Source organism: Monodelphis domestica, chromosome 4 (assembly GCF_027887165.1).
Source record: "Monodelphis domestica isolate mMonDom1 chromosome 4, mMonDom1.pri, whole genome shotgun sequence".
NCBI lineage: Eukaryota > Metazoa > Chordata > Mammalia > Didelphimorphia > Didelphidae > Monodelphis > Monodelphis domestica.
Window position 1 is genome coordinate 237810082 of NC_077230.1, and position 18433 is coordinate 237828514.

General features: G+C 38.8%; 1 pseudogene; it reads right to left on the minus strand.

Moving 5' to 3' along the window:
* Positions 1–18149, minus strand: part of LOC107652268 (NXPE family member 2-like) — a 57627-nt pseudogene extending 39478 nt beyond the window's left edge.
* Between the last annotated feature and the right edge of the window lie 284 nt (positions 18150–18433).

The following is an 18433-nucleotide window of genomic DNA, read 5'->3' on the forward strand; positions in this document are numbered from 1 at the left end:
CCTGGCAGTCCTCGTTAGATCCCAGAGACCCTGGAGTGTCCACCCAGTCACTACAAGATGTTCCTCACTCACTCACTGTCTCCGGTGAGCTTGCTGGTCCCTACTCTGGTTCTGTAGGTGAGGTGGGGGAGTGTAGTTCAGCTCACGTTTGGGTGTGAGCTTTTTCTCCCTCTTATAGTGTGGAAATGCTCAAACCCCACGTACCTTCATTGTTGTGCCCTATTTTAGAGTCCTTCCATTCTTCCAAAGATGATTCTTATGCTCTTTTGAGGTAATCTATTTAATTCAATGCAATGGGAGAAGAAGCGATTCGCATCCAGATTGCAGCCATGTTTACCCAGAAGTGCCAGAGACTGTTTCTTAAAGAAGAAACAAGGTAGAAATAACAGAGAAAAACATAATGCAGGAAATATGTACAAGAAATCAACTTGCTGTTTTCACTGTAAGTTGAAGTCCTCATAAGCTCATGATCTGAAGGAAATGCCAAAGGCAATTGAAAGTGGAGCTAAACCAAAGTATTCAGAGATTATTAAACAGGAATTATGAAGTCAGGCACTTGGAGATAGAAGAAATTGTGAGCAAAGGGCTGCAGATAAAAATAGTAGAAATAAATTGGGAAATAGTGCAAATTTGGTGCAAGAAAGTGATTCTGTGAATGATAGCCATTGCAATAAGGCAAGAGAAAGGCAGAGCCAGTTTAAAGAGTCAGAAACAGAAATTAATGAAATAGCATCTCAAATTGCTAATGAGATAAGAGACTTTGACAAGAGTTGTGTAGTAACCACACAGGAAAAGTCTATAAAGGAAATAAAATCATTCCTAGAAAACTTTTTCCAGTGTAGAATGGATAATGGGATTGAATTATGCAATAGGAAAAGAAAGAAAGAGTCACAAGAACTCAGGAGAAAGTTAGTGACAGATTCAGAAACCCATAATTTCAATTCCCTAAAGGTTACTGTTGATGAAGATCATAAGGCTCTAAAAACAGTCACAGAAGTCCCACCTAATGCAATTAATTCTGTAAATAGCTTTATGGCAGAAGTACCCTTTGTAAATGCATCTAGTTTGAATCCAGATGCTAGTACCTTCCATCCAGCAGTGAGTGATGTAGAAAAGAAAATATTTACTGATAATGAAGCTGACATTGCTTTTGAACAATTGTCATATTCAAAGTAGTGGAGGTGACATTTCAGTTAAATTTGAATCTGGGGATGGAATGGCAGACTTAGTAACAACCAAGGTTTCAGTTAATGCCAACATTCTAAATGGCACAGGAGTATTTAGCCAGAGCAACTGCCATGGTTTAGTTTCATGTTCCATTGAAGATTTCATTGGAAATGAATTGAATCAAGATGAATTGACTGGGTTAAATAAGCACCTGGAAGAGGGTAACAAGGTCATGAACAATGAGTCATTAGTTATTAACACCTTGGCTACTAAACCAGAAACAGATACATGGGAGACAACATGAAGACACATCCTATTACTGATGATGCAGGGGGAAATGCAGAAGTACAAATCTTATTCGCAGAAGAAAATAATAACTTAGAGGGAAAGATTCCTATCTCTACACAGTCAAGTGGGAAAAAAGATAAACATAAACCCCAGATTAGTGTTAGAGTAGGATCTGTGAGTATTAACAGTGAAGAAGAGCTGCATAACCCCATACCATCTAGTTTACCAATTCAAAATGACATTCAAGAGCTTAGCAGTGAGAAACAAAAGAAACTGACTTGAGTAACACAGAAGCTGGTGACTTTGGCTTAGATCACAATGCAAAGCCAGAGTTACCAACATCTGACAAGAGTTCACATGGCATTGAGCAAGATCCAAATACCATAGGGTTTGCATTTAGTAACTGATTCAGATTTAGACACTGAATCTGAAGATATACCAGAAGGTGTAATTATAATGGATGAAGATGATGTAGAGCAAATGCCATATCAGTTTTATAAGCTTTATGAAGAGGTAGATGAAGAAGGGGATGTGTGGGATGCAAGTGAAAAGATAGAATACCTAGAAACAGGGCATACAAACTCATACAAATACAATGATGAAGAGTTATTCTTTGGGCACAGAGTAAGCTGTATACCACTAGAAAAAATATATGCAAGCTTAGGGGTTGATAATGAAGAAGATTTCATAGACAAGTTGAATTACATGGCATATGAAGAGATAGATTCTGAATAGGAAGGTGAATATTAAGAAACATTTTGTGAACTGAAGAAGGAGATATAGCTACAAAATTTCATTTCTAGTCTCTGACTTCAAACACATGACAAGTACCATCCAAGATGTAACAGTGAAACCAAGATTAGTTGAGGTTCCATAGGGTAACATTCTACACTAAACCTTATGTGAATGAAGACTAGTCTTGGGGTAGCATAGGAAATAAGTTATTCCTGCAAGAGAAGAACCAGTAATTCAACAAGAACACTCCTAACTTGTAGCAATATTCCAACTTCATAAGTAGGACAGACACAAACATCTAAAATGCTGGAGAAGCATGGATTTACATTGGATGAATCTGTGATAACATGACTTTAATAGTAAGTTGTAGATGAGAACTGGAAAAGGTTATCCATATCTCTCAACCTTCATCCTAAAACAGTCTATACTGGGGGAAGGAAGAGAGAGAGGTTATACCAGGAAGATATTATTTCAGAGTTTCAGATATCTCACATGTGATCATGTCACTAGTGACGATAAATATACTGATGACATCTGAGAAAAAAGGCCTAGTCATGAACTACAACACGAATAGCCCAGGAAGAAAGCAATAAGAAGCCTGGTGAATGTAAGCCTTCTGAGAACAAAGAAAAGCACTGGAGAATAATGCCACTAGAATTCAGTATAGAGAACCCTGCACAAATTGAATTGATTAAAGAATGGAAAAGCGCCTTTAAAACTGAAGTATATAGTACAGTCTTTGAAGATATATAGCCATTAACACAAAAAACAAAAGCAAAGCCTTACATTTGAAAGAGTAGCAGCCACAATTATCTGCCTGACATAGTAAAAAAAAAATCAAAAAGAACTATCTCCAAGTAATACATACACTAACCAGTGAAAAAAACTATATACAGTAACCATAAGATAGGCCTCCTTGAAGAAGAAATAAGAAAACTTGAAATCTAAAGTCTTGAAAAATATACTCTTAGGCATAATGCATACACCCATGCAAGAATACAAACAAGTTAATCTTACCTACAAGCACAAAGAGGTACACAAATACAAATGCTTACCCCATGCATGAAGAAAGATCGATAAATTCTGGCACTCACAAAGATTTCATCTTACTTCCATGCAAAAGTAACTTTTCACTCATACTGGCACACATACATAAAAAACCTGACTTGCACACGTGTTCATGGTTTGTTCGAGTGTTCCCGGGTTCCTGATTGTTGCAGCGGATCTTGATTTGAGGAACACAAGTCTTCAATCAAGTCTGGACGATGGTGAATGGCATGCAGGCCAGATGAAGAACTAGAGTGGAAAGGAAGACAATTTCTTCAAACAAAGTGACTCAACATGGAAGGACTTTGGAACTGTGAAATTTGGAACTTTTGGCCATGAAGATTATGTAAGGATTCATTGTACAAGTGAACATCATATATACATTTGCACACACATCCTACATAGCACAGTAAAATATTCATGGATTGGGTAAGTATATAACATACACAACAACAAATGAATACACTGACATAAAATTTCTGTGGAAAATTCAAAAAGACTTTTCTGCATGAGTTTGCACAGAAATCTACAATGATGTACATATGTAAATTTGTACTAAGTTACTACTTGACTAATAAGCTAACTTTTAGAGTAATTATTAACAATCTAACTACTAACAATAGTAATAGCCTAGTGAATTGGTCTAAGGCTTAGGAAATAGAAACAGAAGTTCTACAGTAGAGAAGTTAGATTGTATTATGATTATAGGTTAGCATTTGTTAGTGTTAAGAAGAATTTCTTAGTAAATTTATAGACATTAGGAATTAGAATATTTGCATATTCAATATGTTATTGAAATTGTTGTAATGATTTGGAAAATATTACTTATTGTATCATGGAAAACTATGTTCATGTAATTCCCCTACCTAAATCATTTTCCTGTGACCTATTCTTAGCTTAGTATTTAGATAGATAGAACAGCTATTATGAGTTTAGGATTTGTTATTTTATGGGGGTAAGAATATATTTCTGATAGCAAAGAGTTCAGATAGAATTTTTATTAATGAGGTAAGTATCATGAAAATAAAATGCATGTTGCATTTATTTGGCTAATAAAAGGGGGGGTTGTGATAGAGATATGAGAAAGAGAGATTTTGCAGGACTTATGGAGCAAGATGCATCTAGCTCTAGATGTCTGTCAAGCCAGGATTCCAATGGAAGGTCCCTGGTTGTTGGCAGTTGAGCTGACAGCGGGGAGGGGCTTTTGAACTTAGTCTCTGTCTCTCTCAGGCTCTGGACAGTTGGAACTAAGGGAGGGACTTTTTGTATCTCTGTGTCTGGGACTGGAAGTCATACTTTTCACTGTAGGCATTTGGCTGGCCATACTAAGAAGAGAAACTTGGCTTTTGAACTTGGTCTCTGGCTTTCTGGCTCTGAACAGTTGGAGTTGACCAGAGGGGCTTTTGGTCTCTGGGTCTCTGACTGGGGGACACACACTTGCTCTCTGGAGGTTGAAGTTGGCTGAGAGACTTTTGTGAAGCTGACTTGGCTTTTGGACTCTGGTGGGGCTGACTTGGTTACTTGAAGTTCTCTGACTTTGGACAGTTGAAATTGACAAAAAGGAGAAACCTAACTGAAGAAGATGAAAGATCTTGAACAGCCATTGTCCTCCATCTCCCTATCTAATAGTCACAGTTTGTGACTGGACTACTTTCTAAATTATCTCATTTAGATTAAGGACTTCCTCATCCCCCTTACCTCAGTTTCCCATCCTGTTATCCTAATAAACCCCTTACCTGAGAAAGAAACTTAGAATATTTTATAATTCACTCAGGGGGGAGGGAAAATTGGAAAATTTGGAGAAGGGTGGCAGGGAGGAAGGAGGTTAGGAAATAGATCAGCCATCATTAGGGATCAATAGGTAGATCCACCAGAGCAGTCCCTTGTATGCCAGCATCCTTGTGTGTGTGGTAGCATCCCCCAGAAGCGTTTATCTATTCCCTCAACTGTTTCAGGTTCCTGTAGCAGTCTCTCTAGAAAAGCCATTGTGAACCAATTGGTACCCCTCAGTTCATCCTCTCTATCTCAAGAAGTAATAGTTTCTCCTCAGTTTACCTTCTCCATTTCAACAAGTAAAAGTTTCAGTCAGTTTATTTCTTTATTACAGGTCCAGGTCAAAATCGAGACAATGAGATCAACATTATGAGAAAATTTGAAATAGCCATGAACTCCTCTCCAAGGCAAAAACAAACAAGTTTTTCTGTCAAAGTAGATTCAGATTTAGTCATTACAGCTAAAATGGGAATCTTCCTTATTCCTACAAACTTGTTTCTCAAGAATCTATAGGCTTGTTGATAAGTAACACAATCTACTTTCACAAGGACTAGAAGCCCTGCCCCAGGTCATTGATCAGCAAAAGGAATAAAGAATGAATATCTTAGCAAGAGCTGTCTGACATTTGCCATCTCAAAGGGTATAGAAACAGGCACATTGCCTTTTATGCCTAAGGCTCCTCTAATTGAAAAGGACAAGAGGAAACAGAATACTCTGAATTGCATGATCCAAATTTATATTGGACTTGGAAAATTACTACAGACAGATTGTTCAAGTCCCTTTATGTTGAAAATAAAATTATATAAGGCATTTTAGATTCAGGAGCTGACATATCAGTAATCACCTCAAGAGATTGGCCAATATCTTGGGCAGCAATTACACCTCAGCATCATTTAATGGGTATTGGAGTGCCCAGGAACATACCACAATCTGCCAGGAATTTATCTTGGTTTGATGATGAAGGACACATGGGGGACATTTTGGCCTTGTATCCTAGACATTCCACAATCTCTTTGGGGCATAGAAGTTATGACTGAAATGAATAAAGCAATAACCACATCCAAATCAGCACATAAAATATTTTTAGGGTCTGTGATGAACTCCAAAAATAAATGTGGTGATCCAATAACTTGGATTATTTCCAAGTCTGTGTGGCCTATATCTAAGGCAAAACTCCTTCATTTGAATGAATTAATACAAGAATAGCTAAAATTAGGACACATAAGAGAATCCAATAGCATGTGGAACACACCCATTTTCATCATCCCTAAAAAGTCAAGAAAGAGGAGGCTAGTTCATAATTTAAGAAAGGTTAATGAACAAATGTTTGACATGGGAAAATGTGAACCAGGCATTCCCTCCCCTAACCATATCCCCATGAATTGGAATCTGATAGTGATTGATTTAAAGGATTGTTTTTTTCCACATTCCTCTATCCCCAGAGGACTGTCATAGATTTGCTTTTTTCAGTTCCAGCCAAAAGTTTTAAAGCCCCTTTTAAAAGGTATAAATGTTGATTACTGCCTCAGGGAATGAGAAACAGCGCCACCTTATGTCAAAAATTTGTCATCCAAGCCCTCAAAGAAGTAAGGGAAAAGTGTAAAGAACACTATATCTGCCATTATTTAGATGATATAATAGTAGCAGCACCATATGAGGACATGGTTCAAGACATGCTAGCAGACATGAAAGCAGCTTTAACCAAAGAAAAGCTAGAAATATCCCCTGAAAAGATTTAAATTATAACTCCTTATAAATATCTAGGCACAGGAGATCAGGCCACAAAAAATTTGAAATTTGTAGGATTTACCTAAAAACTCTAAATGATCTTCAAAAACTAATGTGTGATATAAATTGGCTCAGGTTTTTTTCTAAAAAATACAACAAGGAAACTGGAAAACTTATTTGCCACTCTGAGAGGAGATCATTCACTTTCCTCACCCAGAATCCTTTCACCTGAGGCTGAGGTTGAATTAAAAAGAGTGGAAACAGCTTTGTCAACAGCCAGATTATATAGAATTGATAATTCTCTACCTTTAATAGCTTCAGTAATAAGTACAAGGTACACACTTACTGGAGCACTAAATCAAGGAGATCATATTATTGAATAGTTGCATTTGTCCAATCAGCAAAGTAAATCACTCACTAGCTATTTAGAACTTATGGTATTAGTAATTACTCAAATTAGGAAAAGATCTCAGCAACTAATTGGTTGTGATCCTGATACCATTCATCTCCCTATCACACATGACCATATTCAAAATTCATTTGCATAGTCCCTACCATGGCAAATTGCTCTTGCAGATTTTACAGGAAAAAATTGATAATCACATTCCTAGTGACAAAATATTACAGTTTGTAAAATTAACTCCTATTATTTTTCCAAAAATAACATCTATGCATCCTATTGTCAATGCTATGTCTTCACTGATGCATCAACAAAGGGTAAAGCAGGAGCAATTGTAAACAACCATGTGATGTTAATGTACACACAATATAATTCCCCACAAAAAGCTAATTTGGCAGCAGTCAGGAATGTACTTAAGGATGTCATAGAACCTTGCAACATCATATGGGATTCTTTGTATGTTGTGAAATCAGTTGACTCCTTAGATCAGCAAAAATTAAACCTGTCCATGATGAAGAATTATTCCTTTTATTTCATACCATGCAAAATGTAATACTGAATAGATGAAATAAAATTTTTATAATCCACATCTGTTCCCACATAAATCTCACTGGACCTCTGTCTGAGGGAAATTCAAAAGTGGATGCATTGGTAGCCTCTGCCTTTCAGAAAGCAATTAACTCACACTCTCTTTTACATCAGAATGCCAAACCCCTAAATTCTCAATTTGGTACAACCAAAAGACAAGCAAAGGAAATAATTCAACAATGCAGTTTTTGTGCACCTTTCTCTTCCACTCCCCTACCAGCAGGAGTAAACCCCTGAGGTCTGAAAGCCAATCAACTATGGCAAATGGATGTAAATCAACATACTCCTTTCAGAAGACTAAAATATATACATGTAATTGTTGATACCTTTTCTCATGTTATGTGGGCTACAGCTCAAAATGGAGAAAAAAACATGTCATGTTAATGTATAAATGGAGATTTTGAACCTTAGATTTCATTCCCCAGAAGTCCTTGGTATTTCCCAGAATTCCCTATAATCTCTCCTGCATCCCAGATCCTCTCTATGTTCCTTTGTGATGATGCAGTAAGTATGGTGGTCAGCTAAGAATGGGGATTTTAAATGGGCTAATCAGCCATGGGCACATGGTTTTTATTTGGAACCTCTCTATTCCTTGATTTCTAATGATCTTTAATAAACCTCCATAAAATATAATATTTTTATTATTAGAGACATAAATTTAATTTTTACATTATTATACATCTTTTAGGATCATTTGCACATTTGGGCATTCCTAACCAAATTAAAACAGATAATAGAACTGCATATACCAGCAAAAGATTTGCAGAATTTTGCAAATTATGGAATGTATCACATAAAACGGGTATTCCAAGCAACTCCAACGGGACAAATTATTATGGAAAGGGCTAACAGAACTCTTAAGGCCCAAATTCAAAATCAAAAAAAGAGAATGCCAGACAATTTATGAAGGCAATATCACAAAACCTAAACCTATTAATCTCAACAAATTAATACATATTGACTCTTAACCATCAATTACTTCGGAGACTTCTGGTTAAGATGGCGGCTTAGAGAAAGCTAAAGTTCAGATCTCCGGAAAACCCTTCCCGACCGATCTCAAACTATAAGCTCCTAAGGCGCCGAAATTCAAAACGATCAACAGCACAGACCCTGGGAACCCTCCTCCTGGACCTGGACCCGGTTCAAAAGGTACGGCTCCCCTCAAAAGCCAGAACCCGAGATCACTCGGACCTCAGGGGTAGGAGCGCAGAGTCCAAGGCTCCCGGAAGCCGCAGCCCGGCCAGGCTCAGAGAGCAGGGTCCTCGGAACAACAACCCTCAGGGCCCTCTACCCCAGTCCGGGTGAAAGTTACTGCCTGGGGCTTCCGCTGCAGAGAGCTGGTCGAAGCAACAGCAACCCTCAGGGCGGGCAAGACAGCCTCACGGGCTGGATCCTGCTATCCAAGTCTCAGTGAAAGTCCTTGCCCTCGGAGCTTGAGGAAGCTGCAGCACATCCCCCCGCAGGCTGACTAAACAGCCTCACGGCCAGCGATTCTGAAGGCAACTTCCGGAAAGCGAGCCGGGGGGAGAGTGTGGCCTCATGGTCCGACCCTTCCATTCCAGTTCCAGTGAGGCATATTCAGTTTAACCCAGGGAAAGCTCATAGAACCAACATCTGCCCAGGACTAAAGCCTCTGAACACCAGACAGAGATAAGAAAAGCTAATCCTCCACATTCAGAGATGACAAACTCCACAGAAGCACAGAAGCCCCAAAATACCAAGAAAAATAAGAAGAAAGGGGCGACTTTGGACACATTCTATGGAGCCAAAATACAAAATACAGAGCAGATAGAAGAAGATATACAAGAAAATTCTCCAAAATCTTCCAAAGGAAATAGAAACTCTCCACAAACCCATGAAGAATTTGAATCAGAAATGACCAAAAAGATGGAAGCCTTCTGGGAGGAAAAGTGGGAAATAATGCAAAAGAAATTCACGCATCTACAAAACCAGTTTGACCAAACTGTAAAAGAAAACCAGGCTTTAAAGCAAGAACTAATAAAGCAAAGCCAAAAGACCAAGAAATTAGAAGAGAACATAAAATATCTCACCGACAAGGTGATAGATCTGGAAAATAGAGGGAGAAGAGAAAATTTAAGAATAATTGGACTCCCAGAAAAGCCAGAAATAAACACCAAACTGGACATGGTGATACAAGATATAATCAAAGAAAATTGCCCAGAGATTCTAGAACAAGGGGGCAATACAGCCACTGACAGAGCTCACAGAACACCTTCTACACTAAACCCCCAAAAGACAACTCCCAGGAATGTAATTGCCAAATTCCAAAGCTATCAAACAAAAGAAAAAATCCTACAGGAAGCCAGAAAAAGACAATTTAGATACAAAGGAATGCCAATCAGGGTCACACAAGACCTTGCAAGTTCTACTCTGAATGATCGTAAGGCATGGAACATGATCTTCAGAAAGGCAAGAGAGCTGGGTCTCCAACCAAGAATCAGCTACCCAGCAAAACTGACTATATACTTCCGAGGGAAAGTATGGGCATTCAACAAAATAGAAGACTTCCAACTTTTTGCAAAGAAAAGACCAGAGCTCTATGGAAAGTTTGATACCGAAAATCAAAGAGCAAGGAATACCTGAAAAGGTAAATATTAAGGAAAGGGGAAAAAGGTTATCTTCTTCTTTTACTCAAACTCTCTTCTATAAGGACTACCTTTATATCAATCCATGTATACTAACATGTGGGGAAAATGTAATGTATAAATAGGGGGTAAAGAAAGACCAAATAGAATAATGGTTCTCACACAAAGATTCACATGGGAAGGGGAGGGGAAGAAAACTCCTATAAGAAGGAGAGGAAGAGAGGGGGGGGGGTTTACTCAAACCTCAATCTCAGGGAAATCAACTCTGAGAGGGAAAAACATCCAGATCCATTGGGATCTTGAATTCTATCTTACCCAACAAGGGTAAGGAGAAGGGAAAACCAAGGGGGGGGAGGGGGAGAGGGAGAACAAAAAGGGAGGGAAAGAGAGGGGGGAGGGGGAGGGAACAAAAAGGGAGGGACTAAAAAGGGAAACATCAAGGGAGGGGACAAGGGGGACTGATTCAAAGTAAATCACTGGACTAAAAGGTAGGGCCGAAGAAGGAAAGGTTAGAATTAGGGAAGGATATCAAAATGCCAGGGAGTCCACAAATGACAATCATAACTTTGAACGTGAATGGGACGAACTCACCTATAAAACGTAGATGAATAGCAGAATGGATTAGAATCCAAAACCCTACCATATGTTGTCTTCAAGAAACACACATGAGGCGGGTTGACACCCACAAGGTCAGAATTAAAGGATGGAGTAAGACCTTCTGGGCCTCAACTGATAGAAAGAAGGCAGGAGTGGTAATCATGATATCTGATAAAGCCAATGCAAAAATAGACCTGATCAAAAGGGATAGGGAAGGTAATTATATTTTGTTAAAAGGGACTCTAGACAACGAGGAAATATCATTAATCAACATGTATGCACCAAATAATATAGCACCCAAATTTCTAATGGAGAAACTAGGCGAATTGAAGGAAGAAATAGACAATAAAACCATACTAGTGGGAGACTTAAACCAACCATTATCAAATTTAGATAAATCAAATCAAAAAATAAATAAGAAAGAGGTAAAAGAAGTGAATGAAATCTTAGAAAAATTAGAATTAATAGACATATGGAGAAAAATAAATAGGGATAAAAAGGAATACACCTTCTTCTCAGCACCACATGGCATTCACAAAAATTGACTATACATTAGGTCACAGAAACATAGCACACAAATGCAAAAAAGCAGAAATAATGAATGCAGCCTTCTCAGATCACAAGGCAATAAAAATAATGATTAGTAATGGTACATGGAAAACCAAATCTAAAACCAATTGGAAATTAAACAATATGATACTCCAAAACCGTTTAGTTAAAGAAGAAATCATAGAAACAATTAATAATTTCATCAAGGAAAATGACAATGGCGAAACATCCTTTCAAACCTTTTGGGATGCAGCCAAAGCGGTAATCAGAGGCAAATTCATATCCCTGAAAGCTTATATTAACAAACAAGGGAGAGCAGAGATCAATCAATTGGAAATTCAATTGAAAAAACTCGAAAGCGATCAAATTAAAAATCCCCAGCAGAAAACCAAATTAGAAATCCTAAAAATTAAGGGAGAAATTAATAAAATCGAAAGTGATAGAACTATTGATTTAATAAATAAGACAAGAAGCTGGTACTTTGAAAAAACAAACAAAATAGACAAAGTACTGGTCAATCTAATTAAAAAAAGGAAGGAAGAAAAGCAAATTCACAGCATTAAAGATGAAAAGGGGGACAGCACCTCCAATGAGGAGGAAATTAAGGCAATCATTAGAAATTACTTTGCCCAATTATATAGCAATAAATACACCAATTTAGGAGAAATGGATGAATATATACAAAAATACAAACTGCCTAGACTAACAGAAGAGGAAATAGAATTCTTAAATAATCCCATATCAGAAACTGAAATCCATCAAGCCATCAAAGAACTTCCTAAGAAAAAATCCCCAGGGCCTGATGGATTCACCTGTGAATTCTATCAGACATTCAGAGAACAGTTAATCCCAATACTATACAAACTATTTGACATAATAAGCAAATAGGGAGTTCTACCAAACTCCTTTTACGACACAAACATGGTACTGATTCCAAAACCAGGCAGGTCAAAAACAGAGAAAGAAAACTATAGGCCAATCTCCCTAATGAATATAGATGCAAAAATCTTAAATAGGATACTAGCAAAAAGACTCCAGCAAGTGATCAGAAGGATCATTCACCATGATCAAGTAGGATTTATACCAGGGATGCAGGGCTGGTTCAGCATTAGGAAAACCATCCACATAATTGACCACATCAACAAGCAAACTAGCAAGAACCACATGATTATCTCAATAGATGCAGAAAAAGCCTTTGATAAAATACAACACCCATTCCTATTAAAAACACTAGAAAGCATAAGAATAGAAGGGTCATTCCTAAAAATAATAAACAGTATATATCTAAAACCAACAGCTAATATCATCTGCAATGGGGATAAACTAGATGCATTCCCAATAAGATCAGGAGTGAAACAAGGATGCCCATTATCACCTCTACTATTTGACATTGTACTAGAAACACTAGCAGTAGCAATTAGAGAAGATAAAGGAATTGAAGGCATCAAAATAGGCAAGGAGGAGACCAAGTTATCACTCTTTGCGGATGACATGATGGTCTACTTAAAGAATCCTAGAGATTCAACCAAAAAGCTAATCGAAATAATCAACAACTTTAGCAAAGTTGCAGGATACAAAATAAACCCACATAAATCATCAGCTTTTCTATATATCTCCAACACAGCTCAGCAGCAAGAACTAGAAAGAGAAATCCCATTCAAAATCACCTTAGACAAAATAAAATACCTAGGAATCTATCTCCCAAGACAAACACAGGAACTATATGAACACAACTACAAAATACTCGCCACACAACTAAAACTAGACTTGAACAAATGGAAAAACATTAACTGCTCATGGATAGGACGAGCCAATATAATAAAAATGACCATCCTACCCAAACTTATTTATCTATTTAGTGCCATACCCATTGAACTACCAAAATACTTCTTCACTGATTTAGAAAAAACCATAACAAAGTTCATTTGGAATAACAAAAGATCAAGGATATCCAGGGAAATAATGAAAAAAAAACACATATGATGGGGGCCTTGCAGTCCCTGACCTAAAACTATATTACAAAGCAGCAGTCATCAAAACAATTTGGTACTGGCTAAGAAACAGAAAGGAAGATCAGTGGAATAGACTGGGGGAAAGCGACCTCAGCAAGACAGTATACGATAAACCCAAAGATCCCAGCTTTTGGGACAAAAATCCACTATTCGATAAAAACTGCTGGGAAAATTGGAAGACAGTGTGGGAGAGACTAGGAATAGATCAACACCTCACACCCTACACCAAGATAAATTCAAAATGGGTGAGTGACTTAAACATAAAGAAGGAAACCATAAGTAAATTGGGTAAACACAGAATAGTATACATGTCAGACCTTTGGGAGGGGAAAGGCTTTAAAACCAAGCAAGATATAGAAAGAATCACAAAATGTAAAATAAATGATTTTGACTACATCAAACTAAAAAGCTTTTGTACAAACAAAACCAATGTAACTAAAATCAGAAGGGAAACAACAAATTGGGAAAAAATCTTCATAGAAACCTCTGACAAAGGTTTAATTACTCATATTTATAATGAGCTAAATCAATTGTACAAAAAATCAAGCCATTCTCCAATTGATAAATGGGCAAGGGAAATGGATAGGCAGTTCTCAGATAAAGAAATCAAAACTATTAACAAGCACATGAAAAAGTGCTCTACATCTCTTATAATCAGAGAGATGCAAATCAAAACAACTCTGAGGTATCACCTCACACCTAGCAGATTGGCTAACATAACAGCAAAGGAAAGTAATGAATGCTGGAGGGGATGTGGCAAAGTAGGGACATTAATTCATTGCTGGTGGAGTTGTGAATTGATCCAACCATTCTGGAGGGCAATTTGGAACTATGCCCAAAGGGTGACAAAAGAATGTCTACCCTTTGACCCAGCCATAGCACTGCTGGGTCTGTACCCCAAAGAGATAATGGACACAAAGACTTGTACAAAAATATTCATAGCTGCGCTCTTTGTGGTGGCCCAAAACTGGAAAACGAAGGGATGCCCATCAATTGGGGAATGGCTGAACAAACTGTGGTATATGTTGGTGATGGAGTACTATTGTGCTAAAAGGAATAATAAAGTGGAGAAGTTCCATGGAGACTGGAACAACCTCCAGGAAGTGATGCAGAGCGAGAGGAGCAGAAACAGGAGAACATTGTACACAGAGACTAATACACTGTGGTATAATCGAACGTAATGAACTTCTCCATTAGTGGCGGTGTAATGTCCCTGAACAACTTGCAGGGATCCAGGAGAAAAAAACACCATTCATAAGCAAAGGGCAAACTATGGGAGTGGAAACACCGAGAAAAAGCAACTGCCTGAATACAGAGGTTGAGGGGACATGACAGAGGATAGACCCTAAATGAACACTCTAATGCAAATACTATCAACAAAGCAATGGGTTCAAATCAAGAAAACATCTAATGCCCAGTGGACTTACGCATCGGCTATGGGGGGTGGGGGGGAGGAAAAGAAAATGATCTATGTCTTTAACAAATAATGCTTGGAAATGATCAAATAAAATATATTTAAAATAAAAAAAAAACCATCAATTACTTCTCCATCCCAGAATGGCTATCTGCTACTCCTATGCAAAAGCATTTGAGTGTGATAATAAAGATCACACAGTACAGCAGCCCTGGGTTTTTTGGAGATTACCAGGAGATAACGAAAATAGGGGGACTCAACAGGATGATAACATTGGGTTGGATTGAGGGTTTGCTTGTATTTCTACAGATAATGGACACATCTGGACATCCACCACACACATCAAACCATGGAGAGAACCAGATCCAGATGCAGACAGAGCAGATATGCATCCAAAGCAGAGGATGGCACACCATGTGGCCCAGGACCAGGAAGAAAAGCAGACGAACAACACAGATGACATCAATCACCTGCACACTGGCCACACTCAAGATATTCTTGGCAAGATGGTGGCCTAGAAAGAACAGAAGTTCAGACCTCTGAATACACTTCCTTATCAATCACAAACAGAATGCTGCTAGGGGACTGAAAATCAAACAAAATAACAAGACAGAGCCAAGGAATGCTCCTGCTGGACTCAATTCAAATGGTACACCCCACCCCACCCCCAAAAGCCAGAATCCAAGAACACTCCAGTTTAGGGAGAAGGCAAAAGGAAGGTCTCAGGACCTCTCCCCCCACCCACCTGGAGCACTGTGACTCCAGCAGCAGCAGGAACTTCTGGGAAGGCAAAGGTGCTGGTCTGGAGGGTGTACCTTGTGGGCAGGGTTGTGCCAAGTTCAGAGCATCGAACACAGATGGTGAGGAAGGAGCTAGAGAGGGAGCATAGACCTGGCAGCCTGACCAGAGTTGTGAAGAACCTCCATATTTGCTCCAGCCTTCCAGGAGGTTTTGGACTCAGACCACACCCAGCCCAACAAAGCTGAACTTAATCCCATAAAAAGTCTTCAGAACTCAGGGAAGCCCAGGCTCCACACCCCTCCTAAATGACTGCTGGACTTTAATCCAATCAAAAACCTCCAGAGGACAGGGAAACTCAAATCCCCAACAAACCTCCCCCAGAGACTACATGGAGAGATCTTCTGTCAAAGCTCTAATAGAGAAGACTAACAGAAGCCCCCAAAAGCAAAAAAAAAATGAGATGAGCAAGAGCACAGACAAATATGGGGAGCAGAGAAGGGGTGAGTATGAGCAAACAACAGAAAAAGAAGAAGGACATTACGATAGACAGCTTCTATTCAGCAAATGGAACTGAGAGGGAGGGATCAGCAAAGGATAAGTCAGAATTCCTAGTGAATTGGATACAGACTGTGGAAGAACTCAAAATGCAATTCAAAACACAATTAATAGAGGCTGAAGACAATTGGGAAAAGAACTTAAAAACTAAGATAAGTCATCTGGAAACAGAGGCACTTGAACTAAAATGAGAAAATAGTGTCTTGAAAGCCAAAATCAACCAGATGGAAAATGAGGCAAAGGAGATAAAAGATGAGGCAAACAAGATGAAAGATGAGACAAAGGAGATGAAAGACAAGGTAAAGAGGATGAAAGATGACCTTCAAAGAAAATCAGGCCAGAAGGAAAAGGATGCCCAAAAAGTCAGGAAGAAATACAATCTTTAAGAACCTAAACAGCCCCATATCAGAAAAAGAAATTGAACAAGCCATCAAAAAACTCCCTAAGAAAAAAAATTACCAGGTCCATATGGATTCACAAATGAATTCTATGAAACATTCAGAGAACAACTAATCCCAATATTATACAAACTATTTGACAGAATCAGCAAAGAAGGAGTTCTACCAAATTCATTTTACAACACAAACATGGTACTGATCCCAAAGCCAGGCACGTCAAAAACAGAGAAAGAAAACTATAGACCAATCTCCCTAATGAATATAGATGCAAAAATCTTAAATAGGATACTATCAAAAAGACTCCAGCAAGTCATCACAAGGGTTATTCACTATGACCAGGTAGGATTCATACCAGGAATACAAGGATGGTTCAAATCAGGAAAACCATCCACATAATTGACCATATTAATAAGCAAACTGACAAAAATCACATGATTATCTCAATAGATGAAGAAAAAGCCTTTGATTAAATACAACACCCATTCCTATTGAAAGCACTAGAAAGTATAGAAATAGAAGGGCCTTTCCTAAAAATAATAAACAGTATATATCTAAAACATCAGCAAACATCATCTGCAATGGGGATAAACTAGAAGCCTTCCCAATAATATCAGGAGTGAAACAAGGATGCCCATTATCACCCCTATTATTAAACATTATACTAGAAACACTAGCAGTAGCAATTAGAGAAACAAAAGAAATTGAAGGTATTAAAATTGGCCATGAGGAGACCAAGCTATCACTCTTTGCAGATGATATGATGGTATACTTGAAGAATCCTAAAGAATCAACCAACAACTTTAGCAAAGTTGCAGGATACAAAATAAACCCTCATAAGTCATCAGCATTTCAATATATCTCCAATCCATCTCAGCAGCAAGAATTAGAAAGAGAAATTCCATTTAAAATCACCCTAGAGACATCAGACTTCCGGGTAAACATGGCTGCGAATCACTTCCTCTCCCCGGCACCGAACAAAATAGACTACCTCAAAAGAGCATAAAAATCACCTTTGGAAGAACGGAGGGACTCTCCAGTACCCCATAGAAATGAAGGTACATGGGATTTGAACATTGCCACACTATAAGAAGGAGGAAAAGATTGCACAAAAATGTGAACTGAGCCGCCCTTCCCCCCCACCTCCCCCACTAAACTAGAGTAGGGGATCAGATCGCTCACTGGGACAGTGAGTGAGTGAGGAACATCTCGGTCTGGGGGGGCACACCAGGGTCCTTGGGATCTAAAGACTGCTAGGAAACAACCTCTCAGGGCGGTTTCATGGGAAAACTCTGCGCACTGAAGAGCGCACAAACTGCAAACAGTGAGGAGTCTCCAGAGTCTGTAAAAACTGCCAATGCGTGGCCCCTCGCTGTAGTGAGGGGGGGTGGCAAGTAGGGCTCCCAGGAAACTGACAGGGAAAACCAGATATCCACCCCTCAGAGTGGTTTTACAGGAGATTCCTGCACACGGGTGAGAAGAGATCACACAGCATGGGGGCAGGCGCACTGAGCACAGGGGCAGGCGTGCTGAGCACAGGGGGGGACCGGACATGGTCAGCACAGGGACCAGTGTACTAACAAACCTCGGAGGTTGGGAAGAACTAGTCTGAGGCAACCTAAATCCACAGAAAACCCGCCCATATCACCCAGATCTCAGTCCAAAAAGGAAAGGGGAAAATAACCACTGACGGGTTGGCTCACATGGCCCAAAATCAAGCCTCCAAGAAGAAAGGAGGGAAAAGTGACTATTGAAAACTTCTATGGCAGGAGTACCCAAGGAAAAGAAGAGAAAGAGGATGAAATTCAAACAAAATCAAAAAATGCCCCCCCCAAAAT